Raw genomic sequence first — 8,954 nt, forward strand, 5'->3', positions numbered from 1 at the left:
ACTGATGTGGTGGCTCACGCGGGCATGGAAGAAATGCCATGCAAGTCCTTTCCAGGGGTTCCTTTAGAGCTGGAGCTGCCCCAAAAAAGAGTCACTGATTCCCGCTGACTGTGGTGGCTCATACGGGCATGGAAGTCTTTTCCCAAGGCTCAAGCAGGTAAAGGAAGACAGGTTGATCTCCGAGGCCGGCCCAGACAAAATCCTGGTCTGGACTTCTGAAGGGGGGATGGCAACTACACTGACTTGGTCGGAAAAGTCTCTCAAACAGGGGCTTTTCAAGTACCCTCATTGGGCACCAGCGGCCCATAGTCACGTCTCTTTGCCGTATTCAAGCTTGGAGTTTGTTTTTGGTCACCAACGGCTCTTAGTTAAGCCTAAAATGTTATGTCTGTCTGTCTGTCAGCAAATGTGCTGGAGGTTTAAGGGTTAAAAATTAGTACCTGTTATGCTTGCCGACATTGTATTATTTGTGGCGTAGATTGCGGCTCCTACTGCTGACAGTTTGTGGGTATCGCTTCTCGGCCTTTTGGCTAAGATCAAGTGTAGTATCTGTTCTTATCAGTTTAATATCTGATACGTGCCCTACCCGGGCACTATATATTAAATTGATTTTTGCAGCTGGGAGATGGGTTAGGGGCTTGCTCCACCCACTCCACGCATCGACCTGGTATTGCAGTACCTCCGGGAACGGTGCACTCATTAAGCGGTGAACAGCAGAACTAGATTGCATGAAATTTAACATAACGTTAGATTGAATGTAGGGACTTGCGCTTCTTTGCGATTAGGTATCTGTCTTATGCGCTCGTTTAGACAGTGAGCATGAACAACCCTCTTGGCAGGATCCTCTTATTCTAGTCCATGAGCCACGATGCACATATTGCAACTCAGGGAGGAAAAAAAAATAAATAAAAAAAATCCATCCAAAATTCCCAATCAGGACCTAAGTCTGACCTGGGGGATGGTGGGTCCAGAGAGCTGTGGAGAGGATAATTCCCAATCAGGACCCAAGTCTGACCTGGGGGATGGTGGGTCCAGAGAGCTGTGGAGAGGATAATTCCCAATCAGGACCTAAGTCTGACCTGGGGGATGGTGGGTCCAGAGAGCTGTGCAGAGGATTTGAAAAATGGCAAAGCATGAAACCCCCGCTCCTGTCGCATTCACCCAGGGTCCAAAGCGCCGGGCCGGGGCCCCAACTCCCAGCCTACGTGTGGGGACGTCCCGCGCCTAGAGGTACATGCCCCTTTGGGGCACCAGCGGCACGCAAGGCTGGCACCTGCGGTTAACCAAGTCAATGTTCCCGGGCTTAAGTTTGGGCTACCCGGGCACTGCTGGAGAACAGGTGTTCCTCCAGGGTCCCCCACAGGGCAGGTGCTTGCCCCCAGAGAGGGTGAAGATTACCCAGCCAGAGTCAAGGCCAGTGCGGGCAAGGAAAAACGCTCCGGAAAGGGGGGCCCTTAGGAGCTTAAGCGTATCCCCGGGAAAGGGTGACTGATTTCCGGCCAAGCTGGATTGGAAGAAAGGCTCTGGAAGTCCTTCCCATGGAAGGGTCCCTTAAGAGCTGGGTCTGACCCTAAAAAAGGTGATGGTTTCCCGCTAATTGTGGCCATGGAAGTCCTTCCAGGGCGCTTTTGAGAGCTAAAACACACCCCAGAAAGAGTGACCGATTCCTGCTGATTATGGTGGCTCAAGTGGGCATGGAAGAATCGCCCTGGAAGTCCTTCCCACTGGTCCCTTGAGTAGCCGAAGCTGCCCCAGAAAGGGTGACTGATTGCCGCTTGTGGAGGCATCTCGTTTGGGCTTGGAAGAAACGCCCTGGAGGTCTGTTCTTGGGGCCCTTCCAGAGGTCTAGCTGCCCCAGAAAGAGTGACTGATTCCCGCCTATTGTGGCAGCTCGTTTGGGCTTGGAAGAAACGCCCTGGAGGTCTTGTTCTTGGGGTCCTTCAAGAGGTCTAGCTGCCCCAGAAAGAGTGACTGATTCCCGCCTATTGTGGCAGTTGCTGGCAGCTTGTTTTGGCATTCAAGAAACCCTCCATAAGTCTTACCCAGGGGTCCCTTTGGAGCTGAAGCTGCCCCAGACAGGGTGACTGACTCCCGCTTATTGTGGCAGCTCAATTGGGCATGGAAGAAACGCCCTGGAGGTCTTGTTCTTGGGGCCCTTCAAGAGCTCAAGCTGCCCCAGAAAGAGTGACTGATTCCTGCCAGTTGCTGGCAGCTCGTTTTGGCATTCAAGAAACCCTCCGCAAGTCTTACCCAGGGGTCCCTTTAGAGCTGAAGCTGCCCCAGAAAGAGTGACTCCTTCCCCGCTGACTGTGGTGGCTCAAGTGGGCATGGAAGAATCACCCTGGACGTCCTTCCCAATGGTCCCTTGGGCAGCTGAAGCTGCCCCAGACAGGGTGACTGATTCCTGCTAGTTGGGGCAGCACGTTTGGGCATGGAAGAAACGCCCTGGAGGTCTGTTCTTGGGGCCCTTCCAGAGGTCTAGCTGCCCCAGAAAGAGTGACTGATTCCCGCCTATTGTGGCAGCTCGTTTGGGCTTGGAAGAAACGCCCTGGAGGTCTTGTTCTTGGGGTCCTTCAAGAGGTCTAGCTGCCCCAGAAAGAGTGACTGATTCCCGCCTATTGTGGCAGTTGCTGGCAGCTTGTTTTGGCATTCAAGAAACCCTCCATAAGTCTTACCCAGGGGTCCCTTTGGAGCTGAAGCTGCCCCAGACAGGGTGACTGACTCCCGCTTATTGTGGCAGCTCAATTGGGCATGGAAGAAACGCCCTGGAGGTCTTGTTCTTGGGGCCCTTCAAGAGCTCAAGCTGCCCCAGAAAGAGTGACTGATTCCTGCCAGTTGCTGGCAGCTCGTTTTGGCATTCAAGAAACCCTCCGCAAGTCTTACCCAGGGGTCCCTTTAGAGCTGAAGCTGCCCCAGAAAGAGTGACTCCTTCCCCGCTGACTGTGGTGGCTCAAGTGGGCATGGAAGAATCACCCTGGACGTCCTTCCCAATGGTCCCTTGGGCAGCTGAAGCTGCCCCAGACAGGGTGACTGATTCCTGCTAGTTGGGGCAGCACGTTTGGGCATGGAAGAAACGCCCTGGAGGTCTGTTCTTGGGGCCCTTCCAGAGGTCTAGCTGCCCCAGAAAGAGTGACTGATTCCCGCCTATTGTGGCAGCTCGTTTGGGCTTGGAAGAAACGCCCTGGAGGTCTTGTTCTTGGGGTCCTTCAAGAGCTCAAGCTGCCCCAGAAAGAGTGACTGATTCCTGCCAGTTGCTGGCAGCTCGTTTTGGCATTCAAGAAACCCTCCACAAGTCTTACCCAGGGGTCCCTTTAGAGCTGAAGCTGCCCCAGAAAGAGTGACTCCTTCCCCGCTGACTGTGGTGGCTCAAGTGGGCATGGAAGAATCACCCTGGAGGTCCTTCCCAGGGGTCCCTTAAGTAGCTGAGGCTGCCCCAGAAAGAGTGACTGATTCCTGCCAGTTGGGGCAGCTCCTTTGGGCATGGAAGAAATGCCCTGGAGGTCTTTTCTTGGGGTCCTTCAAGAGCTCAAGCTGCCCCGGAAAGAGTGACTGATTCCTGCCAATTGCTGGCAGCTCGTTTGGGCATGGAAGAAATGCCCTGGAGGTATTCTCTTGGGCTCCTTCAAGAGATCAAGCTGCCCCGGAAAGAGTGACATATTCCTGCCAGTTGCTGGCAGCTCGTTAGGGCATTCAAGAAACCCTCTGGAAGTCTTTCCCAGGGGTCCATTTTGAGCTGAAGCCGCCCCCGGAAAGAGTGACTGATTCCCCGCCGACTGTGGTGGCTCAAGTGGGCATGGAAGAAACACCCTGGAGGTCTTTTCTTGGGCTACTTCACGAGCTCAAGCTGTCCCAGAAAGAGTGACTGATCCCTGCCAGGAGCTGGCAGCTCGCGTGGGCGTTCAAGAAGCCCCCTGGAAGTCTTTTTCCAGGGTTCCCTTCAGAGCTGAAGCTGCCCCCGGAAAGAGTGGCTGGTTCCTGCCAATTGCTGGCAGCTCGTTCGGGCACGCAAGAAACTCTCTGGAGGTCTTTCCCAGGGTTCCCTTTAGAGCTGAAGCTGCCCCAAAAAGAGTGACTGATTCCCGCTGATTGTGGTGGCTCAAGTGGGCATGAAAGAATCACCCTGGAGGTCCTTCCCAATGGTCCCTTAAGTAGCTGAAGCTACCCCACAAAGAGTGACTGATTCCTGCTAGTTGGGGCAGCTCCTTTGGGCATGGAAGAAATGCCCTGGAGGTCTTTTCTTGGGGTCCTTCAAGAGCTCAAGCTGCCCCAGAAAGAGTGACTGATTCCTGCCAGTTGCTGGCAGCTCGTTTTGGCATTCAAGAAACCCTCCGCAAGTCTTACCCAGGGGTCCCTTTAGAGCTGAAGCTGCCCCAGAAAGAGTGACTCCTTCCCCGCTGACTGTGGTGGCTCAAGTGGGCATGGAAGAATCACCCTGGAGGTCCTTCCCAGGGGTCCCTTAAGTAGCTGAGGCTGCCCCAGAAAGAGTGACTGATTCCTGCTAGTTGGGGCAGCTCGTTTGGGATTGGAAGAAATGCCCTGGAGGTCTTTTCTTGGGCTCCTTCAAGAGCTCAAGCTGCCCCAGAAGGAGTGACTGATGTGGTGGCTCACGCGGGCATGGAAGAAATGCCATGCAAGTCCTTTCCAGGGGTTCCTTTAGAGCTGGAGCTGCCCCAAAAAAGAGTCACTGATTCCCGCTGACTGTGGTGGCTCATACGGGCATGGAAGTCTTTTCCCAAGGCTCAAGCAGGTAAAGGAAGACAGGTTGATCTCCGAGGCCGGCCCAGACAAAATCCTGGTCTGGACTTCTGAAGGGGGGATGGCAACTACACTGACTTGGTCGGAAAAGTCTCTCAAACAGGGGCTTTTCAAGTACCCTCATTGGGCACCAGCGGCCCATAGTCACGTCTCTTTGCCGTATTCAAGCTTGGAGTTTGTTTTTGGTCACCAACGGCTCTTAGTTAAGCCTAAAATGTTATGTCTGTCTGTCTGTCAGCAAATGTGCTGGAGGTTTAAGGGTTAAAAATTAGTACCTGTTATGCTTGCCGACATTGTATTATTTGTGGCGTAGATTGCGGCTCCTACTGCTGACAGTTTGTGGGTATCGCTTCTCGGCCTTTTGGCTAAGATCAAGTGTAGTATCTGTTCTTATCAGTTTAATATCTGATACGTGCCCTACCCGGGCACTATATATTAAATTGATTTTTGCAGCTGGGAGATGGGTTAGGGGCTTGCTCCACCCACTCCACGCATCGACCTGGTATTGCAGTACCTCCGGGAACGGTGCACTCATTAAGCGGTGAACAGCAGAACTAGATTGCATGAAATTTAACATAACGTTAGATTGAATGTAGGGACTTGCGCTTCTTTGCGATTAGGTATCTGTCTTATGCGCTCGTTTAGACAGTGAGCATGAACAACCCTCTTGGCAGGATCCTCTTATTCTAGTCCATGAGCCACGATGCACATATTGCAACTCAGGGAGGAAAAAAAAATAAATAAAAAAAATCCATCCAAAATTCCCAATCAGGACCTAAGTCTGACCTGGGGGATGGTGGGTCCAGAGAGCTGTGGAGAGGATAATTCCCAATCAGGACCCAAGTCTGACCTGGGGGATGGTGGGTCCAGAGAGCTGTGGAGAGGATAATTCCCAATCAGGACCTAAGTCTGACCTGGGGGATGGTGGGTCCAGAGAGCTGTGCAGAGGATTTGAAAAATGGCAAAGCATGAAACCCCCGCTCCTGTCGCATTCACCCAGGGTCCAAAGCGCCGGGCCGGGGCCCCAACTCCCAGCCTACGTGTGGGGACGTCCCGCGCCTAGAGGTACATGCCCCTTTGGGGCACCAGCGGCACGCAAGGCTGGCACCTGCGGTTAACCAAGTCAATGTTCCCGGGCTTAAGTTTGGGCTACCCGGGCACTGCTGGAGAACAGGTGTTCCTCCAGGGTCCCCCACAGGGCAGGTGCTTGCCCCCAGAGAGGGTGAAGATTACCCAGCCAGAGTCAAGGCCAGTGCGGGCAAGGAAAAACGCTCCGGAAAGGGGGGCCCTTAGGAGCTTAAGCGTATCCCCGGGAAAGGGTGACTGATTTCCGGCCAAGCTGGATTGGAAGAAAGGCTCTGGAAGTCCTTCCCATGGAAGGGTCCCTTAAGAGCTGGGTCTGACCCTAAAAAAGGTGATGGTTTCCCGCTAATTGTGGCCATGGAAGTCCTTCCAGGGCGCTTTTGAGAGCTAAAACACACCCCAGAAAGAGTGACCGATTCCTGCTGATTATGGTGGCTCAAGTGGGCATGGAAGAATCGCCCTGGAAGTCCTTCCCACTGGTCCCTTGAGTAGCCGAAGCTGCCCCAGAAAGGGTGACTGATTGCCGCTTGTGGAGGCATCTCGTTTGGGCTTGGAAGAAACGCCCTGGAGGTCTGTTCTTGGGGCCCTTCCAGAGGTCTAGCTGCCCCAGAAAGAGTGACTGATTCCCGCCTATTGTGGCAGCTCGTTTGGGCTTGGAAGAAACGCCCTGGAGGTCTTGTTCTTGGGGTCCTTCAAGAGGTCTAGCTGCCCCAGAAAGAGTGACTGATTCCCGCCTATTGTGGCAGTTGCTGGCAGCTTGTTTTGGCATTCAAGAAACCCTCCATAAGTCTTACCCAGGGGTCCCTTTGGAGCTGAAGCTGCCCCAGACAGGGTGACTGACTCCCGCTTATTGTGGCAGCTCAATTGGGCATGGAAGAAACGCCCTGGAGGTCTTGTTCTTGGGGCCCTTCAAGAGCTCAAGCTGCCCCAGAAAGAGTGACTGATTCCTGCCAGTTGCTGGCAGCTCGTTTTGGCATTCAAGAAACCCTCCGCAAGTCTTACCCAGGGGTCCCTTTAGAGCTGAAGCTGCCCCAGAAAGAGTGACTCCTTCCCCGCTGACTGTGGTGGCTCAAGTGGGCATGGAAGAATCACCCTGGACGTCCTTCCCAATGGTCCCTTGGGCAGCTGAAGCTGCCCCAGACAGGGTGACTGATTCCTGCTAGTTGGGGCAGCACGTTTGGGCATGGAAGAAACGCCCTGGAGGTCTGTTCTTGGGGCCCTTCCAGAGGTCTAGCTGCCCCAGAAAGAGTGACTGATTCCCGCCTATTGTGGCAGCTCGTTTGGGCTTGGAAGAAACGCCCTGGAGGTCTTGTTCTTGGGGTCCTTCAAGAGGTCTAGCTGCCCCAGAAAGAGTGACTGATTCCCGCCTATTGTGGCAGTTGCTGGCAGCTTGTTTTGGCATTCAAGAAACCCTCCATAAGTCTTACCCAGGGGTCCCTTTGGAGCTGAAGCTGCCCCAGACAGGGTGACTGACTCCCGCTTATTGTGGCAGCTCAATTGGGCATGGAAGAAACGCCCTGGAGGTCTTGTTCTTGGGGCCCTTCAAGAGCTCAAGCTGCCCCAGAAAGAGTGACTGATTCCTGCCAGTTGCTGGCAGCTCGTTTTGGCATTCAAGAAACCCTCCGCAAGTCTTACCCAGGGGTCCCTTTAGAGCTGAAGCTGCCCCAGAAAGAGTGACTCCTTCCCCGCTGACTGTGGTGGCTCAAGTGGGCATGGAAGAATCACCCTGGACGTCCTTCCCAATGGTCCCTTGGGCAGCTGAAGCTGCCCCAGACAGGGTGACTGATTCCTGCTAGTTGGGGCAGCACGTTTGGGCATGGAAGAAACGCCCTGGAGGTCTGTTCTTGGGGCCCTTCCAGAGGTCTAGCTGCCCCAGAAAGAGTGACTGATTCCCGCCTATTGTGGCAGCTCGTTTGGGCTTGGAAGAAACGCCCTGGAGGTCTTGTTCTTGGGGTCCTTCAAGAGCTCAAGCTGCCCCAGAAAGAGTGACTGATTCCTGCCAGTTGCTGGCAGCTCGTTTTGGCATTCAAGAAACCCTCCACAAGTCTTACCCAGGGGTCCCTTTAGAGCTGAAGCTGCCCCAGAAAGAGTGACTCCTTCCCCGCTGACTGTGGTGGCTCAAGTGGGCATGGAAGAATCACCCTGGAGGTCCTTCCCAGGGGTCCCTTAAGTAGCTGAGGCTGCCCCAGAAAGAGTGACTGATTCCTGCCAGTTGGGGCAGCTCCTTTGGGCATGGAAGAAATGCCCTGGAGGTCTTTTCTTGGGGTCCTTCAAGAGCTCAAGCTGCCCCGGAAAGAGTGACTGATTCCTGCCAATTGCTGGCAGCTCGTTTGGGCATGGAAGAAATGCCCTGGAGGTATTCTCTTGGGCTCCTTCAAGAGATCAAGCTGCCCCGGAAAGAGTGACATATTCCTGCCAGTTGCTGGCAGCTCGTTAGGGCATTCAAGAAACCCTCTGGAAGTCTTTCCCAGGGGTCCATTTTGAGCTGAAGCCGCCCCCGGAAAGAGTGACTGATTCCCCGCCGACTGTGGTGGCTCAAGTGGGCATGGAAGAAACACCCTGGAGGTCTTTTCTTGGGCTACTTCACGAGCTCAAGCTGTCCCAGAAAGAGTGACTGATCCCTGCCAGGAGCTGGCAGCTCGCGTGGGCGTTCAAGAAGCCCCCTGGAAGTCTTTTTCCAGGGTTCCCTTCAGAGCTGAAGCTGCCCCCGGAAAGAGTGGCTGGTTCCTGCCAATTGCTGGCAGCTCGTTCGGGCACGCAAGAAACTCTCTGGAGGTCTTTCCCAGGGTTCCCTTTAGAGCTGAAGCTGCCCCAAAAAGAGTGACTGATTCCCGCTGATTGTGGTGGCTCAAGTGGGCATGAAAGAATCACCCTGGAGGTCCTTCCCAATGGTCCCTTAAGTAGCTGAAGCTACCCCACAAAGAGTGACTGATTCCTGCTAGTTGGGGCAGCTCCTTTGGGCATGGAAGAAATGCCCTGGAGGTCTTTTCTTGGGGTCCTTCAAGAGCTCAAGCTGCCCCAGAAAGAGTGACTGATTCCTGCCAGTTGCTGGCAGCTCGTTTTGGCATTCAAGAAACCCTCCGCAAGTCTTACCCAGGGGTCCCTTTAGAGCTGAA

At 54.1% G+C, this 8,954-nt stretch overlaps 2 non-coding genes across 2 annotated transcripts; both read left to right on the forward strand.

Annotated features, from left to right (window-relative positions):
• The first annotated feature begins 510 nt into the window (after positions 1-510).
• On the forward strand, positions 511-701 carry LOC141379306 (U2 spliceosomal RNA). The gene has a single exon (XR_012395855.1). It is a non-coding gene; the product is annotated as a U2 spliceosomal RNA (small nuclear RNA).
• A 4,399-nt stretch (positions 702-5,100) lies between these two features.
• Positions 5,101-5,291, forward strand: LOC141379307 (U2 spliceosomal RNA). Its single transcript, XR_012395856.1, has one exon. It is a non-coding gene; the product is annotated as a U2 spliceosomal RNA (small nuclear RNA).
• The last annotated feature ends 3,663 nt before the right edge of the window (positions 5,292-8,954 follow it).

The sequence above is a fragment of the Danio rerio genome, chromosome 2, assembly GCF_049306965.1.
Source record: "Danio rerio strain Tuebingen ecotype United States chromosome 2, GRCz12tu, whole genome shotgun sequence".
Classification (NCBI taxonomy): domain Eukaryota; kingdom Metazoa; phylum Chordata; class Actinopteri; order Cypriniformes; family Danionidae; genus Danio; species Danio rerio.